General features: G+C 44.7%; 1 long non-coding RNA gene across 1 annotated transcript; it reads left to right on the forward strand.

The window, feature by feature from the left end:
• The first annotated feature begins 5,168 nt into the window (after positions 1–5,168).
• LOC138764578 (uncharacterized) lies at positions 5,169–18,582 on the forward strand. The gene is made up of 3 exons (XR_011358199.1): positions 5,169–5,337; positions 9,980–11,949; positions 15,426–18,582. It is a non-coding gene; the product is annotated as an uncharacterized lncRNA (long non-coding RNA).
• The last annotated feature ends 668 nt before the right edge of the window (positions 18,583–19,250 follow it).

Below are 19,250 nucleotides of genomic sequence, written 5' to 3' on the forward strand. Positions count from 1 at the left end.
GTATCTTGCAAAGAAGATTGAAAAGATGACTAGATAAAATAGGGCTGGAAAGAGAAAAACTCTGGAATCCAAAATACTTCTAAACTGTGCCCATATTCTGAAACTATATATAATTATTGGATTATCAGTTAGTTTATATGAAGAGGATAAAAAATACCAGAGAATTGCCAACATAGGAGTATTTTTAGTAAACTTCAATTCCATTTCTACCCATGAAAGGTGGCCAATTAGATTTTCAAAGTGTAACAAAAGAACCAAATTCCGTATATTGACACCCAATATTGAGAAATATTCCAGAGTCAATTGATTATTCTGAGAAAGCATAGGCACATTAAGGCGGTGAAGAAAATCCAACATTGAAGTACTATCATTATTAGATTCAGAATGATGCACTTGGGAATAAAATTCTCTAATTGAATAATTTATTTCAGAATGATCAGTAGTGTCTGCACCATCTTCCATCTGAATCTTATTAATTTGTCTCTTAGCAGCCACTGCTTTCAATTGGCTGGCAAAAAAAATGATTTTCAATGGGATAATTAGAAAGAAGATCAAATTTAGTTTTAAGTTCAACTCTCCTTTTCCATAAATCAGAGTTTTTAAACTTGTGATATTGTAAATAAACTTGCTTAATCTGATTGATTAAATCTAATCTTTCCTTAGTAGTCTTCTTTCTTCTTCTTCTTTGGCTTGGCTTCGCGGACGAAGATTTATGGAGGGGGTAAAAAGTCCACGTCAGCTGCAGGCTCGTTTGTGGATGACAAGTCCGATGCGGGACAGGCAGACACGGTTGCAGTGGCTGCAGGGGAAAATTGGTTGGTTGGGGTTGGGTGTTGGGTTTTTCCTCCTTTGCCTTTTGTCAGTGAGGTGGGCTCTGCGGTCTTCTTCAAAGCAGGTTGCTGCCCGCCAAACTGTGAGGCGCCAAGATGCACGGTTTGAGGCGATATCAGCCCACTGGCGGTGGTCAATGTGGCAGGGACCAAGAGATTTCTTTAGGCAGTCCTTGTACCTTTTCTTTGGTGCACCTCTGTCACGGTGGCCAGTGGAGAGCTCGCCATATAACACGATCTTGGGAAGGCGATGGTCCTCCATTCTGGAGACGTGACCCACCCAACTGTATAAGAAACAATTTGCCCTCTCAGATATGTTTTCATAGTGTCCCAGACAATCAGGTTAGAAATTGTTGGAGAACAATTTGTTTTGAAGAAAAACTGGATTTGCTCTTCCATAAAATTCTGACTCTCTGAGAGTCAGGTAGAATTAAAACACCAACATCTCTTTGTGAAAGGAATGTCGGGAAAATTCCAAGACAAGATAACAGGAGATGATCAGATATCACTATTCCTTGATATTCACATGATTTAGTCAGTGAAATCAGTTGATTATCTATTAAAAACAATCAATTTAAGTAACAGGACGATGTACATTTGGAAAAAAGGAATATTTTCTGTTGTTAGGATATAAAAAAAACACCAACATCTGAAATACCAAAATTTGTTAAAAAAAACCTTAAACTTTCAAAATATCAAATCAATAGTAATTAAAAAGGGCTCCTTAAACTATAAAAGTCTACATTTAACTTTCCAAACTCAGTAACATGAACACTAGAACTTATATTTGCTTATTATAAAATGTTTCCCCACCTAAACTAGATGAACCGCATATCCGATATTTCAATGCTGACTGCATTTTCCCCACGGTCCTAGAATAAACAAACTGCACAAACCTACTTTCCCACCGTCGAATAATAAACTACATACATTGCATCACTTGCGGTGTTAATAAATGAATAAGCAAATATAGTCAACATTAATAAAATAAGATTAATACAATCTATTAAATCTTTAATATCAAAGAGAAATAAACTAAACTAAATAAATAAATTAAAATAAAAAAAATGTTGTCATTATTAAATCAATTAACCCTTCATTTGACACAAGAAATGAGCGGTCAGACTTCCCCGACTTGAAAAAAGACCCCCCCTTCAAGATAGAAACTTCAGACACAGACTATTTGTTCATATTAAACTTGCAGTTGGAACATACTCAACCAAAACTTTCAAGCTTCATCCACCGAATTTAAAAATTTCTTGTGGCAGTTTTCCAAGGTGATCCACAGATGAACTGGATACAACAAAGTGGTTCTAAATCTTTTCTTGTACAGCTCAGTCATATCCTCTCTGTATTCTTTCCACATCTCCATAACTTCATGGCAAAAATCTAATAGGTTGACCCTGATCATTCAAATTTCTGATTGGGCGAGGTTCACGAATAACACGTTCCATTCCTTGGCAATAATGAAAACGAAGAATTACTGAACATGAAGCTTGTTCCAAGGTTGATTTGGGAACCATAGACCAACGTGCTTTGTCGAGCTCAGGCTTGGTAGCAAAAATGTCTCTTCCAAACACATCCATGAGTAGCTTTGAGAAGTCAGTTAACTGGCCTTTTTTAGATTCTTCCTTTCAGCCCAGGATCTGAGTATTGTGGTGTCTGTTCCTGCTCTCCAAATCAACCACCTTCCAGGCTAACTTGGAATTGGACATTACTTCACATTGAGTTTCTAGTTTATCTTTACCAGGGGTCCCCAAACTTTCTAGACCTTCGACCCCTTCGGGGACTACGTGGTCACACAACGACACCCAGGTATGGACACCCGGTGCTGGACTTGGGGGAGGGACAGGAGGTGCAGTTGGATAAGGTGGCCAGATGTCCAGTTTTAGGCCACCTCGAGCTGGACATTGTGTCATCCATTTGAGGGTGTAAACCCTACAGCCACAAATAGAGGGGAAATTAAGGAGCAGAAAGAGCTCTAACTTGTTAAATGCAGCATCCTAGGGTCCACAGGCTGTGCGTATCCAGATGGCACATACACGTTGAGGGGGAAATGTGATGAAGATGCTCAAAGTGCCTGCAGGTGCTTCACAGAATTAAAGCCATCCTCCAGTTTCCAAATGATCTTCAATTGCTGAAATCACTTGTAAAACCTTCTCAAGCTTAGAATTAATCTCTCGTTGACCTTCTGTAGTTGTTTCTCCTCTTATCTCCTGTGATTGTTTTTTTCAACACGTCTGAGACAAAGTCTGCAGTCAGATGGGCCATATCTTTACCATTTTTTTTGCTGCTTTACCTCCTCTGGTGGTTGTCATCTCCAAAGGCAATGATATTAAATATTGAAGGGGATAAGTTTCATCCACTTTGTTAAAGATTAAAGATGATTAAGTGAGAAGTGTTTGAAAGTTGGCAGGAGCACCGAACCTCTGCCAACACCATGCAGTCACCAGCCCGGTCTGAGTGATTCTTCAATACTCCACACTCTGCAAACTTTATGTGTGAACTCGCTGGTGTTTCAGCAGCATGTCTGACTGGGTGAAGCCCTTCCTGCATTTGAAACAGGTGAATGGCTTTTTTCCAGTGTGGCCCTGCTGCTGTATCAGCAGGTGGGAGGTCCAGGAGATGCCCTTGCTACACTTGGGGCAGGTGAAGGCCTCTCACTTGTGTGGATCCGTTGGTGTTTACGCAGGCTGGAAATATGGGTAAAGGCCTTACCGCACTCGAGGCAGTTGCTAGGCCCCTCCTTGGTGTGGACCCGGTGGTGAATCTGCAGTTGAGAAGTCCGGGAGAAGCCCCTGCCGCACTCAGAGCAGGTGAAGGGCCACTCCCCTGTGTGGATTTGCTGGTGATTCCGCAGGCTGGAGATATGGTTAAAGCTCTTGCCGCACTCAAGGCAGACGCAGGGCCTCTCCCTTGTGTGGACCCGCTGGTGAATTCGCAATGTGCAGGACCTGGAGAACCCCTTGCTGCACACAGGGCAGTTGAATGGTTTTTCCCCAGTGTGGACCCGCAGGTGTCTCTCAAGGATGGATGACCTGTTGAAGGCCTTCTTGCACTCGGGGCAGTTGTAGGGCCGCTCCCCAGTGTGGATCCGATGATGAATACGTAGGTCGGAGGACCTGGTGAACCCTTGGCTGCACTCAGGGCAGGTGAATGGCATTTCCCCGGTGTGGCCCTGCAGATGACTCTTCAGACTGGAGAAGACGGTGAAGCCTTTGCTGCACTCGGGGCAGGTGAACGGCTTTTCCCCGGTGTGGACCCGCAGGTGTTCCTTGAGGATGGACAACCTGCTGAAGGCCTTCTTGCACTCAGGGCAGGTGAAGGGCCTCTCCCCAGTGTGGACCCGCTGGTGAGTCCGCAGATCGGCAGACCTGGCGAACCCCTTGCCGCACTCGAGGCAGGGAAATGGTTTTTCCCCGGTGTGGACCAGCAGGTGCTTCTTCAGCTTGGAGGAGATGGTGAAGCCTTTACTGCACTCGGGGCAGGTGAACAGCTTTTCCTCGGTGTGGACCCGCTGGTGTTTTGTAAAGTTACTCAACCTTTTAAAGCTCTTCCTGCAGTCGGAGCACTGAAACGGGTTCATCGCTATGGGGACCAGAGGATGTGTCAAGATGATAAATCAATGCAGTCCTTCCCCGTGCTTCCTCATTGAACAGAATTGGAACCATGTGAGTGAAGATCCGTCATTGATCTGATTTTCTCATCGAATGTGGAGTTAGGGCTGTTGGGAAGGTTCCCATTTATTGCTTCCACACTGGAGATTAATGCTCCCCTCTGGCCCGGGCGCTGCTGTCGCTGTGCGGAAGGTGGGGCGACAGGGAGCTCAACCGGATCGGGGAGAGGAGACGCGGGTCCATTTTAAAGGGAGCCTCGTCCACTGAAGCCGCGGGAACATGATGGAGGGAGGGAGGGAGGGAGCGCGGAAATCGGATTCCATCGCCAACATCTCCAGCTGTGTCCGAACCAACGTTTGAGCAGGATGATGCTAAACCCTCTTTCTCAATCTGCTCTCTCCTTATTGTCCATCACTGAGCCCAGAGCCCGCCCGCCCGACACTCACTGAGCGCAGCTTCACCGCTCACTTTCGGCACCGTTTGCCTGTGAAAACCCTCAACATGAACTCTGACCGTCTATTCTCCCCATTTCGGGCCAGTTTTATCCCACACTCCCGTTTCCATTCTTTTGTTCCCCTCCCTCTCCACTCCCTGCCGCCCCTCCTCCCGGCTTTAGCCGCCTCGGTACGTGATTGCGTCTGCAAGCTGAGGTCACAAGGCCCACGAGCGTCCCTGAGCGCCGTTTCCTTAGCAACCGACGGATCTCGAGGGAGAGGTGAGATTTGCCCCAGTGGGCGGGCGGAGCGGGACGGGAGTTGCCGGAGTGCGGAGGCGACCAAGTGCTCGGGTCCCGGCCCTAGTTGGAGCCGCGGCCGAGTGAGGGCGGCTTGGGGAGGAGGGCGAGCGGCACCAAGGTCGGGGCGGGGCCTTGACCCCCCACATTCGGGCCGGTGAGAGTGAGGGAGGGGAAGGGGGTGAGGGCAGGGACCGAGCCTTCTGTCACACGGGGAGGAGGATCAGCGAGAAGGGTCCCTGACAACGCCGTGGGCAGTGAGTGTGCTCCGGCTGCAGCCCTGGCCCCCCCCGGCCGCACGTATGGGTGGGGGCAGCAGTTGGACAGTTGGACTGACGGGGGACAGACAGGGTCCCACACAGGAGGGGCAGGGACGGGGTTCCCTCCATAGGGCAGGCCGGCTCGCTGGGGGAGGGACAGGAGGCCCCTGTCACCGTCCCCGTCTCACCCGGGGCATCCTGTGTGTGTGTGCGGGGGTGGGGGGGGGGGGGGAACCATCTCTTCTCGGGGGAAACAGCAGCATCAGTCGGGACCGTGGCCCCACCACTTGGGCTGCTGTGAAGCCGGGGTGCCCAGGGACTGGGGTCCGGCGCAAAGACACGCACTTGTGTGAGGGGAGATCCAGGACGGGGAGTTGCCTCCTTGGAGTCAGTGTCACGGATTTTCAAGCGGTTTCAGGTTCCAGTCTCCTGGACGGGAGAAGGAACAGCCGGAGTTGGTTCATTGTGGTTCTGATGTCATTGGCAGGAAGAGAGATGAGCTGGGGCTGATCTAGCAAGGGGTTTAAACCAAAAACAGTCATCTTGGAAATGGTAAAGCTGTGACTGATTAACAGATTAAAGGATGCAGGTTGAGTGGACAAAAGAGTCAGTGGTAAGTCAGGGGTTGAGTACTGGGCCTGCAAATGTTCACAGGATACATAAAAGATCTGGAAGAGGGGACAGAGTTTCGTGGATCGAAGTTTGCTAGAGGGATTGAATTTAGGAGCATGGAGGTTATGCTGCAACTGGACAAGGTACTTGTGAAGTGGCATCTGGAGAACTGTACAGTTCTGGTCTCCAGAATTGAGGAAGAAAGGATATGCTGGCTTTGGAGATGTTGCAGATGAGGTTACCAGTTGCTTCTAGAGATGAAGGGATTGGCTCATGAGGAGAGATTGCCAGGGATTTAGAAGAATGAGAGGGGATATTTGAGAAATGTATAAAATTATGAAAGGTGTAGATATGATTGAGGTGGGTAAGTTATTCCTATTGATGGGTGAAACTAGAACTAGGGGACTTCGCCTCAATATTCAGGGTAGTAGATTTCAGATGGACATGAGGAGGAACTGGTTTTCACAGAGGTCGGTTAATCTATGGAATTCTCTGCCAAATTTGGATAGTCAGAGATCGGGCCAGTTTGAATGTTTTTGTTTCTGGGTCAGTACATAGAATACAAAAAAAATTGATATTTTGTCTTGCATTTCCGCGACTTCTGCATGGCCACTTGTTGCTACTGTGCTTCTGTGGCACTAACGCATGCAAAAGCCGAGTGTTTTCGAGAAGTCTGGATTCTAGAACAGTGGATTTCAGCCAGGAGTTTCTTAGACATCTGGATTTTTGGACTTTGACTGGACATGGGAAAAAGGCAGGTCGGTGCAGATGAGCCAACCTTTAGATCAGCCATGATCTTGTTCAATGGTGAAGGAGGCTCAATGGGCCGCATGGCCTACTCTTGCTCCTATTTCTTATCTTCTGCTTCTCTCTCCGCAGACACTGCCTGAGTGACTGAAGATTCCCAGCAGTTTCTGTCTTTATTTGCAATTTCCAGTATTTGCAGTGTTTTCTTTCCCTCACAAATTGGTACCTGCGGTCAAGGCCTGAACTGAAGTACTTGGTGGAATTGAGATGGATGAAAGGTGATCTGATCTGCAGATTGAATGTGGAGATGGAAAAGGCGGTGATTGCATGAAATGAGCTGGTCCTTGCTCTCTGCCATTCCCATGTTGAACTGGCTTGTGGGCCTGACTGTCCATTCATTGTGAACAGTGTGTCTGTCAGAATCAGGTTTATTGTCATGAGCATGTCACGAAATTTGTTGCTGTGCAGGGCAGTGTTGTGCATTCCAGGTGTAAAATTACTATTAATTAGGGTTGTGTAAATATAATATTAGAACCATAGAACATACAGCACAGAAAATAGGGTGTTTGCCGTGTCTCGTTCGTGCTGAATTATATCAGCCCAATTTCATTGACCTGTACTCAGTCCATATCCCTCCATTCCACTCCCATCCACACACATGTCCAAATTTTTTGAAATATTAAAATAAGCCCACATTTATCACTTTAGCTCAGCTCTGTGTGAACAAGTTTCCCCCTAAACATTTCCCTTTTCACCCATAACCCATGTCCTCTGGTTTGTATCTCACCTCACCTCAGTGGAAAAAGCATTCTTGCATTTACTCTATACCTTTGATAATTTTGTATACCTCAATGAAATCTCCCTTCATTCTTCTGCGCTCCAGGAAATAGTCGCAACCTGTTTAACTTTCCCCTTGGTGCCAACCCTGTTCTGATGATCCAAATAATGGTACATCTGTTCTTTAGATCCCAGTAACATTGAAATTCCCAGATCCCTGTGTTCTACAATACTCCTCATTGCCCTACCATTTGCAGGATGGTTTCCTTTCAAAATGCAACACCTCACACTTGAGGGCATAAAATCCATCTGTCATTTTTTCAACTGGTCCAGTTCCCCTGCAAGCTTGTAAAACCTTAGTTACTATCCACAGCACCTCCAGTCTTTGTGTCCTTTGCAAACATGCTGATTGTATTTACCACATTATCATCCAGATCACTGATAGAGATGACAAACAACAGTGGTTCCAGCACTGATATCTGAGTCACAGGCCTCTAGTCTGAGAAGCAATCATCCACCACTACTCTGTGGCTTTTCCCATCCAGCCATTGACCAATCCAGTTCACTACTTCACCATGAATACCTAACTTCTGAATGTGTTAGAGTGGGGCATTAGTGTGTTGGGTGGCATGAGTGCATTGTGGGGGGGGCTTGTATAGTAGTGGGAGGGGTTGCTCGCCGCGAAAGGCCAGGGACGGGTAGAGAGTTCCTAAAGTGCATCAAGCTTGATGCTAGTGATGATGGCGGGGGTGAGAACAGGGCACAGCACCTCATTTAGGAGGAGCAATGCCTGCTGATGCCTCCCCTTGGTGCCAACCCTGTTCTGATGATCCAAATGATGGTACATCTGATCTCTTAGAACACCTTCCAATAATTTACCTACTACTGACGTCAGGCTCACTGGCCTATAATTTCCAGGGTTACTTTTGGAGCTTTGTTTAAACAATGGAAAAGCGTGAGCTTCCCTCCAATCCTCCAGTACCACACCCGTGGCTGAGGACATTTTATATATAACTATGTTGTGAAGTATTCTATACTGAGCTACTATAGACATCGGTGTACACGTTGTGGAGTTGATATATACACTGGAAAATTGATGGACGTGCTGTAGAGACTCGTGCAAGACTGACACCTCCAGGCTTGGATGCTGGGCTTGTATACATCACTTCTTTAGTCACATGGATAGGAAATTATGAAATCAGCACAGATTAAAAACCTGTATTGGATGCAGGTCAATTTCCCGCTTTTTCTACAGCTTGTCCACCATTTTGGGAGTTGGTTTGCTTGCTGGTAAGAGGGTCACCATATGGACCCACCCCCCCCCCCCCATGACTGCTCTGTCCAGATTCAGATGAGCAGGTTTGAGGCAGTCAATAGCAAAAGCTTCCTCTTTACCTTCAATGTACATTGAACCATTTTGACAGAACCTCAAAGGGACCCTCATATTGATGCTGGAATGGTGCTTGGTGTGCTCCTTTCTGTATGAAGATGTACTTGCAGTTCTGCAAGTTCTTGGACCTGGCCTGACCATGTTGAGATGTCAGTATGGGCGCTAAAGAACCGAGCTTCTCTCGGAACTTACTTAAGACCACTGCGAGCCTCTCCTTTCATCCTCATGAATCTGATACAAATTCTCCTGGAACCATCAGGAGCATGCTGTAGACCAGCTCTACTAATGGGGCACCTATTATCATCCTTGGGTTCCATTTGTATGCCCAAGACTACCCACAGCAATTTTTCAACGCAGTTAGGTCCCTGCAGATGTACCATTAGGGCTGATTTTTAAATGCCTGTGGAACCTTTCGACTAGTCTATTGGATTATGGGTGGGAAGCAGTTGTGTGGTGCAAGTTGGTACCAAGCAGGGTGGCCATTGCTGACCACAGGGTTTGACACGAATTGGGCACCCCTGTCAGACGTGATGTGTGCTGGCAGACTGAAACATGCTATCCAGGTGGAAATGAGGGCCCTGGCGCAGGTGTTGGTATTCGTATATGCCAGTGGAACCACCTCTGGCCACTGTGTGGCCCAATCCACTAGTGAGTAGAAATTTGGAATCATGTGACCCCAGTAGTGGGACTACAATGTCCATGTATGTGATCAAAGCTCTGATTGATTGGCTCAAAGGCTATAGTGGGGCTTTCATGTGTTGCTGGACTTTGGATGTCTGGGAATGAGTACATGTCTTTACCCAGTTGCTGACCTGTTTTCAAAGGCCACGCCACACAAATCTGTTGAATATCATCCGTACAGTGGTTCTGATCAATGGATGTGCCAACCCATGTACAACATCAAATACCTGTCACCTCCAGGCCACTGGAATGATTGGGTGAGGATGACCTGTAGCTATGTCCCACAGGAGTTTGAGCTCCCCTGAGCCTATCTGAATTTCTTCCTGTTGCAGGTTCGAGTCTCCTGTTCCATAACGTGGAATTTCTTTGTCTGCTTGTTGCACTTTTCCAATCACAACATAGTCCACCCCTTGGACTATGGCCAGGTGAGACAGCGCATATGCCACTACGTCGGCTTTTCCTGAGATGTGGTCGATGGCCGTTGTGAATTCAGAAATATATGATCAATGTCTCTGTTGATGAGCTGACCATGGATACCCACCAGGCCATGGCACACAGTGGGAGCAGACCTCTTCACAGAAAACCAAGAATGGTATCTGATTGTGTCCTGCTACCACTGCAAATTCCCCTTCATTAGGAAAGTGAAGGACCTGAAAGCATCAACCATCACTGCTGCAGTATGTGCGCTCTTCACAGAACAGGGGATACCCGAACATATGTGATCATGGGACCCAATTCAGATCGTGTTAATTCAGAAAAATAGCTGCAGAATATGGGTTCATCATCACTACATCATCATCACATTACCCCAAGGGCCATTGATTCATTGAGAGGCATGTACAGACAATTAAACGCATTCTCACGTAGGGTCGAGAGACAAAGGAAGATCCCTACCTCACTCTTCATTCACTGCGAGACACACCCTTGAGGGCTGACATGAAATCCCCGGCAGAGCTTCTGAATGGCAGAAAGTACAAGACAACCCTGCCAAGCAAAATCCATCCACCAGATGACCAAGAGGAAACAGGAAGAAAGTTGACTAACATACAAGAGGGAAGTCGTCAACATTATAATAAACTACCAGAACTCTTCAGAGGACAGCATGTGCATGTTCAAGACCCAGTGATAAAATTTTGGAGTCCAGCATCCAGGTCATACATCATCGAGATAGAATCTGTTAGGCAGCTGAGACGAAACATAGACCCACATTCGCCCAACAGCAGATCTGACACGGAAAGCATCAGAAGCACCAGCAGCTTCTAAAAATCCAACAACTTGTGAGGGAATGTGAGTAGAAACCCCAACCAACAACACCATAACAACTGAACAGCAAGCAACAGGAGAACCGAGGCAAACAACACCACCACCCAGAAGTGTACTAACACCACCGAACCAAACTGACGCAACAAGGTCAACGAAGTGGAGAAGCAACATCCTACCACCAGTGTGATTCCGCTGAGAAGAATATAGAACTGCAATTGTGTAATTAGAATAATCAATTCTTAATGGCAATTGCAGGTGACGAAGCAGTAACAATTTATTTTTAAGAAATTTTAAATCTTAATAAATCTTTTAATTTTTAATATTTTTTTAAGGAGGGATGTTATATTCTGAGGAAACTTGGGACAATTGTCTGGAGCATGAACACTGCATCATACTCAGTGTGACATTGTATCAATACATGACCAGTAACCAAATGTGAGTAAAGAATTGTGCTGTCAAACTTGCAAGCTTTTTTAGTGTTTATTAAGACCTCCGATGCTACAACCAGGATACAACATATACTTATTTAATTTGTTGTGCTCGTGCCCATGAAGATAACTGTAGGCTGCTTGTGGTCCTGAAAAGCTGTGAAATGCCTGCCTTATAGAAAGTACCTGAAATGTCTGGTGGCTCTAGGTACAGTGCCAACAATTTTTGATGAAAAGCACTGTACTTGAGTTCTGGTGATCTTAGATACTTGCTAAAGAAAGATAATGGTTTCCAATGCACATTGATGTACTGTTCAGGCACCCCTCCTACTGCTGTACTGGACACATCCACTGTCACGGCTGTCAGGACATCCATTCTTGGATGGACCAGCAATGCAGAATTAGCCAGTGCTTCCTTGATGTTCTCACATGCTGCCGAAAATTCTTTGTCCCAAGTGACATCCTTTGCCTTGCCTGACACAGGGCGAAGAGGGGGCACGTGATGTGAGCAGCTGATAGTAGAAACTGGCGATAAGAATTCATCATTCCAGTGAACTCCTGGAGGCCTTTAACTGTGCTGGGGTATGCCCAGATCAACTTGACTTTTGCTGGTGGGTGTCTTTGCTCCATTTTTTGTTGATTCAACAGCCCTGAAAGTCGAACCCAAATTGACACTAATTGGCTCAATGGTCAGCCCAACCTCATTCAAATTAGTGAAAAGCTTGCACAGGTGGGACAAGATCACGTTAAGATCACATCCCACTCTGTCCATTAAACATTGGAAAGTCTGTGCGACATTCTTGAGTCCAAAAGGCATTCTTCTGAATTCAAAAAGGCCAAAGGGTGTAATAATAGCCATTTTTGAATGTCATCGAGGTGGATCGTGATCTGATAATATCACCAGGCCAGGCCAGGTCCACCTTGGTGTGACAGAAATCCAGAAACTGAATTATGAACCACCCCTGCTTTACCATTTCTGTACCTAATGCACCTTTTTACCTGTACTGCTTAAGTATACACATGTAATAATATATTGACTAAGGAGGAACGGTCGGAGTGGAACATCACTAATTTGAGAAAAGAAAGGAACAGGAATGTATCATCTGTCAGTAAAATAATTCTGGTAAAGAAATTGTGTCCTCAGGGAAGGACATGAATGCCTCCCACTTCAGTGTCTATAGATTGGTTTTCTCGAATTGTTATTATTGATCTACCTGGGACCTTAAAGAATAAGTTGGCTAAGTTGTCAGAAGGAAATAGGTTGAATTGGATAAAGATATTGCCATTGGCTTTATTTGAAATGCATCTAATCCCACACGGCAGTACGAAGACTGACGTGATGTTACTTTAGATTTACATGTGTTAAGTAACAAAATTGTCACCTATGTACAAGTGTAAGAGATGTGGAGGTATCCCAAGGAACTCATTGGTGTCAAACAGGAGCCCCTCCTCCAGCCCAGGGACTACGTGCTTTGAAGTAGAACAATGCTTGATAATCATTGAATATGCATCATGATGACCTAAACACTCCAGCCCGACCAGCTCCAACCACTCCACGAAGACCTCTGCCACCCTAGCATCACCAGGCTTTTTCATTTTGTCAAAACCATAAATCCTCTACTCCATCGACGACATCCGGACCTAACTAGAAACTGCTGGGTTTCCGCCGAATGCAAACCACATTTCTACAGGCCCTGTAAGTCACATTTAGAGCACTTGAGTATGGAATTCAAAGCACCCTGCCCTCTTCCAATTGTAATCTATACCTCCTCAACATTGTTGACAAGTATTTCCGATTCCTATTTGCCATCCCCTGCCCAGATATGACCATGGCCACTGTTAAACAGGTTCTGCACAGCAACTTTACCCTATTCGGTACCTGAGCTACATCACAGCGATCGGGGATCCTCATTCATGAATGACGAGCTGCGGCAGTACCTTTTGGTGGGGGGCACAGCCACCAACTATAACCCCTGGGGGAATGACTAAGTGGATCAGGAAAATGCCACAGTATGGAAGGCTCTCCGCCACGCATTTAAATCCAGAGGCCCACCCATCTCCCAGTGGCAGGAAGGACCTTCCCAAGGTGCTCGACATGATTAATCTCTCCTGTATACTGCTATCAACACCACGCCACATGAAAGAATGTTTTCCTTTCCCAGGAAGTCTCTGTTGGGGACATCGCTACTATCCTGGCTGACATCTCTGGGTTGAATCCTGCTACGGAGACATGTACGGGGCCACAAAACCAACCCACTGGTTGAGAAACATCCCATGAAAACCCCCATTATGCCTACATGGCATACCTGGATGGCTACAAAGACACAGTCTCTGTCTGGGACCAGGCTTGCACAGGAGATCCTGAGACCACTATAGACCCCACCCTAACCCAAGCACCAGCAGCTATTGTTACAAGCCCAAAGGACCCCAAAACCCAACAACAATAGATGTTCACCAAGACAAATGGTTACCTAAACAAAAGTTGCTTTTAATCATCTTTAAACATGAAAACAGAATCACACTTTAATTTATCATGATTGACTTAACTAACCTAACTTAATCCCCTTCTAATTCTGAGCGCAAATGTAAGTTCAGAAAAGTTCTTTGATTCCCAGTCCAATCTCGCTTCTAATTCCTCCAAGTTCACTAGTTGCAGGTAATGTTTAGACTGTGCATAAAATTTATAAAGTTCAGAAGGCTTTGGTGTTTGAAAGGTAAATGAAAGGTTCTTGTCGGTTTTCAGAGAGAGATTTGTTGTTCGCTGGACACCCACAACTGATCCTTTTTAATCAGTCACTTCAGTGTTTTGCCGAAGAAACCTGCCCCCTCAGGATTCTCCAGACCTTTCTTTCAGGTCACCACAGAGTTCTTTTTTTGTTTTTCTTATTTCAAGTGAAACATTAGACAGCCAGTCCTCTCCTCTTGCATGAACACAAGGGCTTTGCCCAGGCTGAACTAGGCATTCACAACCCGTCTTCCAAATGGGATTTTGCACATGGTTGCCAGCTTCTCCTATTCCAGTCCCAGCTGCTGACTAAAACTGCAGGACTGATCTCTCTCTCTCTCTCTCTCTCTCTCTCTCTCTCTCTCTCTCTCTCTCTCTCTCTCTCTCTCTGAGAGAAAAGCTGTTTTACTCTCTGCTTGAAAAACCACATGACCCTCGTAGAACAGCAAGTTCCACACCAGGCAGCCTGTGGCTATGACAAGTTTTTTCATCTGTAGCCTTTTTATAAACAACAATCCATTAATGAAGTCTCTTGGGCCTCCAAAGGCTCTTGGCACCAGCCTGTCTAGCATGAGCAGAGCTCCAGTATTTTAATTAAGATTTGTTTTAAAGTGTTTCTATGTGACCTACACTAAAAAACCTGTGCAAATTTATCTCCCAAAAAACATATCTATATACAATACAAACACAATCTGTCACACAATGACCACCACGCCGACCCCCTGCACCCTACCCTGACCTCTGCACCATCTACCCCGTCCTGCACCTGGGTATACCAAATGCCAACATGTCCCTGACTGACCAGGAACAGGCAAGTGCACCACAGCTGGCAGGACAATGGTCCATAAGGAATAGAAGACACCATCATACTGGCTGCCCTTGTGATGGATGCTGAACTTTCCCACCCCTGGGACTTTTATTTAAAAGAGCGGGTGAATGTGGTGATGCACCACTGTGTGCTGTTACTCTATCACTGGCTCTGCATCTCTATGTATGGCTGGTCTGCCTTTCCTCTGTAACTCCTCCCCCTGGAATCCCCTCAGAAAGGTGGTTGCGCCCAAGTTCCTTCCTCAGTATGAGCCCTGGAATTGGGCCAGAACCGGAACACATGTCCAGTCTGATGGTAATAAAACCCTGTTGCTCTACAGCTCAGCCATTTGGAATAATTGATGGTGCATCATTTTTATCAAGGTTCTGTACATGCAAAAAGGAGTCTGGGGCCTGAATAAATGGTGGGGTAGGGGTAGGATCATAGAATGACAGAGAAGGGGTCATAGGTAGATATGGGTGGGAGGGCAAATAGGATGCCCTGCTCCCCTCAACACCCCACACCTCATGGACGCAATCATTTTATTTTCACAGATCCTGTGGGAAGGAGGAGGGAAAACGGATAAAATGGCAGGATCCCATGAGTCGATGGTGGAGAGGAACCCAAAGCTGAGCTCAAAAGAAATCATTTAAGAAGCACAGATGTGAAGGGATCATCTTTAGAAGCGATACCCCAGACCCATCGGGCCTCGGAAAATGGGATGGGATGGAGCAGGGTAGAGACTGTGGACCACTTGCACTCTTGTGATGGAGACAGAGGGATGGTTAAAGTGGAAGGTTGACCCCATTCCCGGGACCCAACAATGAATTCACCAACTGCAGAAAACCACTTTGTATCAGCAGGGGGTGGTTCTGAGGAAAAGACGTCAATCGGTGGCATTAACTCTGTTTCCTCTCTCTCACACACAGATGCTGCCCTACATTCAGAATTGCTTTTATAACATAGAACTTTGGGAGAACTCAACATCTGTGCTTAGACGTTGAGCTTTTGAGTTCTTCCACCTGTTTACACTTTAAATGCAGACATTCAGCATGGTAACAGGCCCAGGAACCTGTGCTACCCCATCCCACCAAATCCACCAATCAATCTACAAGCCCTGTATGTTTCTGAAGAATGGGAGGAAACTTGCACATGGGGAAAACCCACGCAGACTCGGGGAGAATGTACAAACTCCTTGATGGTACTGGGTTCGAACCCTGGCTGCTGGCGCTGTAACAGTGTTGTTCCAACTGCTATGGGTCACACATAATGGTGTTCTTGTACTAGATTGCAGCAGGTCCAGTCTCTGCTGTCCACAAAATTCTTTATTTCACATTCCCAGCAGAGCAGTATTTCGATGACTAATTGCTCTTTCTCCAACTCTCTCTCTCTCTCTCTCTTTCCTGTCTTTGTGAACTGCAATGAACAAAAATTCATCCCCCCTCATTCAGCCACACCTCTGCTGTGTCCGTGCACCCACACCCACCCTTGTCACTATCCTTTCAATGCTAATTAAAATAAGTTTGGTTTCCCTTCCTCTCTCCTGATCTGCCTTAGTACTTCCAACATTTTAGTCGTACTTTCAAATTTTCAGCATCAAAACTGCAGGGACACCAAGGAGACCTCGAGCTGAAGGACTTACAGGGTTTAATACCAGAAAATAAAGGAAACTATTCAACATTGAACAGAGATGCCCTGTTATTGTTCTGTCAGAGCAATTAAAGGGAGCTCAGGAATTGGGGGAGAAAAGTTCATAGTGAAATGTTATGTTTATTTAAATTGGAGTAGAAATAAATCTCCATCGATAAGCAGTTTCTACCACCTCAGAATCTGTGTAAGAAATTAATAATAAAGAATGATAGGACAAAATCCTACTCTTATATTCAGCATGTGTAATTTTGCCGATACTAGAAATAAATCAATTCTAGAAAAGGAATCATGCCTTGCAGAATGAAATGAAAATCTTTCTCAGTCAGATTGAATCGTCTCCAAATTTGATCCAAATTCAAATCTTTCATTAATCCAGCCAATCGTTTCGCCATTTTTGTTTCTTCACAATTAAAATCCCCACCTACTCAAATATTCTTATTTGCCTGATTCAAATTCAAAAATGTTTCAGTTACAAATTCTTCATCATCTACATTCAGAGCTTCTGAAAAAAATTTTACAATTAACTGTCAATACTCTACTAGCATTGGCCAAGAATGATTCCAACACAAAAGGTAGCTTTTTATGTACTAAGATAGCTACCCCTTGAGCCTTAGAATTAAAAGACAATGCAATAACATGTCCTACCCAATCTCTTTTCAACTTTAATGAGTGTTCTTTCTCAGTCAAATAAGTCTCTTGTAAAAAAGCAATATCAATCTTTATCTTTTTAATGTCCAATTCTCATTTCCTTTTAATCAGGTGGTTAAGTCCTTTAACATTAAAAGTTGCAAAATTCAAATTATTCATTTTATCCCTTAAGAGTGGCACCTGGCACAGTCAGCACTAATACAAATTAAAAGGCTCCTTCAAAAAAAACCTTTAAACACTGACAACTAAAATAAGCAACAAAAAATTAAATTAAACAAATTTTTAAAATCCCTTTATAAAAAAACTGCCACCTTAGTGTCCCCCCCCCCTCAATAAGACCGGGGGTGATCAATACCACTAGTGGCAGATGACTTTGGAAGTTTCAGTCATCCACCCCCACCCCCAACCGATCTCCATAAAAAATAGATAATTTTGTGACATTTAGCCCACAGATTCCAATCCACGATCAGCTTGGTCGTCTCCTATAATCAATCAATCGTTGAGTTTCTGGCGCTGTCTTCCCATTTTTTTTCAGAAAAACCTTCAGCATCAACTGTTTCTGCAGTTCATAACTTGACTGATTTATTTGGCAGAGAATTAGCAAAAGTTAAAGCATCACAATCATTCTCAAAAAATTGTGCCTGAAAATTCCCATAGAAACACCTTCAATGTTGCCGGGTATCTAAAAGCAAATCTATACCCCTTCTTCCACAATACCACTTTTGCTGGATTAAATTCCTTAAGCTGCCCTGAATCATCAAAGTGCTCTGATTTTGATGAGTTTTTTGTACCGCAAGACGCAAAATCATCTCTCGATCCTGATACCGAAAACAACGAACAAGAATTGCCCATGGAGATTGACCTGGAAAAGGTTTTTACTTATCACTCAATGTGTTCAATCTAATTCCAATCCATCTGGAAAAGACTCTTCACCCAACATTTCCAGAATCCATTTCCAAAAAAAATTTTCCAGATCCATTCCTTCAATATCTTCTGGAAGACCAACTATCTTAATATTATAACGTTGACTTTGATTTTCTAACGAATCAATTTTCTTCAGGAATTCTCTTTTCTGAATATCCCAACCAGTGATGGAATGCTCAATATAATCTGTATATCACTCCACCTTATCATTACAGTCAGTAAAAGCCTGTTTAATCTTCTTAAACTTATCTTGTACAGAATCATCTGCATTCAAACATTTACTGACATCAGTTTTTACTGCAGAAAATCCTTCATATATATTGTTCATTTTTCCTTTCATATCATCAAATTGGGCATTTTCCATTTGCTTTGCAATATCTTCCAATAAAGGGTTAACAGGTTCAGCTCCAGCAGAAGTAGTTTTAAAAGTTTGTAAGGGAGTAGTGTGCAGTGATGGAAATGTATGGATAGAGACTTGGAACAGTTTTCACTTTGTAAATAATTTATTGTGAATAAAGTCTATTTTTGGTTAAAAAAAACACCTTGTGTTGCTGTTGAACCATTCAGTACTGAGAGCTACATTTGATTGGCTGCCTCCTTGGACTTGGAGATTTAAACCAAGGCCTCATCGCATCCTAAAGAGTCATTTTTGTATAATGAAGGAGTCTGAAAAATGTATCTTTCAGCCAGCACATTAATTTGTTAATATTTGTGGGATGTTTTGATGAGAATTAGCTGCCATATTTCCTACACAGTAACCACTGGTATCACTGGTTGGAGGGAGGAGGGCTGTGTGGGGTGCGTACCACATGGGGTGACACCATCAGAGGAGGAGACAAATTATTGTGCAGAGTTTCAGCAGAATTTTTTCAAAATTAATTAATGTAAAAATACCCCTGTAGTTAGTTATAACAACAAAACATTTTTCGTAAGCCCAGCTTAATGCAATGATGTCTTTTCTTTGGCTTGGCTTCGCGGACGAAGATTTATGGAGGGGGTAAATGTCCACGTCAGCTGCAGGCTTATTGGTGGCTGACAAGTCCGATGCGGGACAGGCAGACACGGTTGCAGCGGTTGCAGGGGAAAATTGGTTGGTTGGGGTTGGGTGTTGGGTTTTTCCTCCTTTGCCTTTTGTCAGTGAGGTGGGCTCTGCGGTC

This window comes from Narcine bancroftii, chromosome 5 (genome assembly GCF_036971445.1).
Source record: "Narcine bancroftii isolate sNarBan1 chromosome 5, sNarBan1.hap1, whole genome shotgun sequence".
NCBI classification, from domain to species: Eukaryota; Metazoa; Chordata; class Chondrichthyes; order Torpediniformes; family Narcinidae; genus Narcine; species Narcine bancroftii.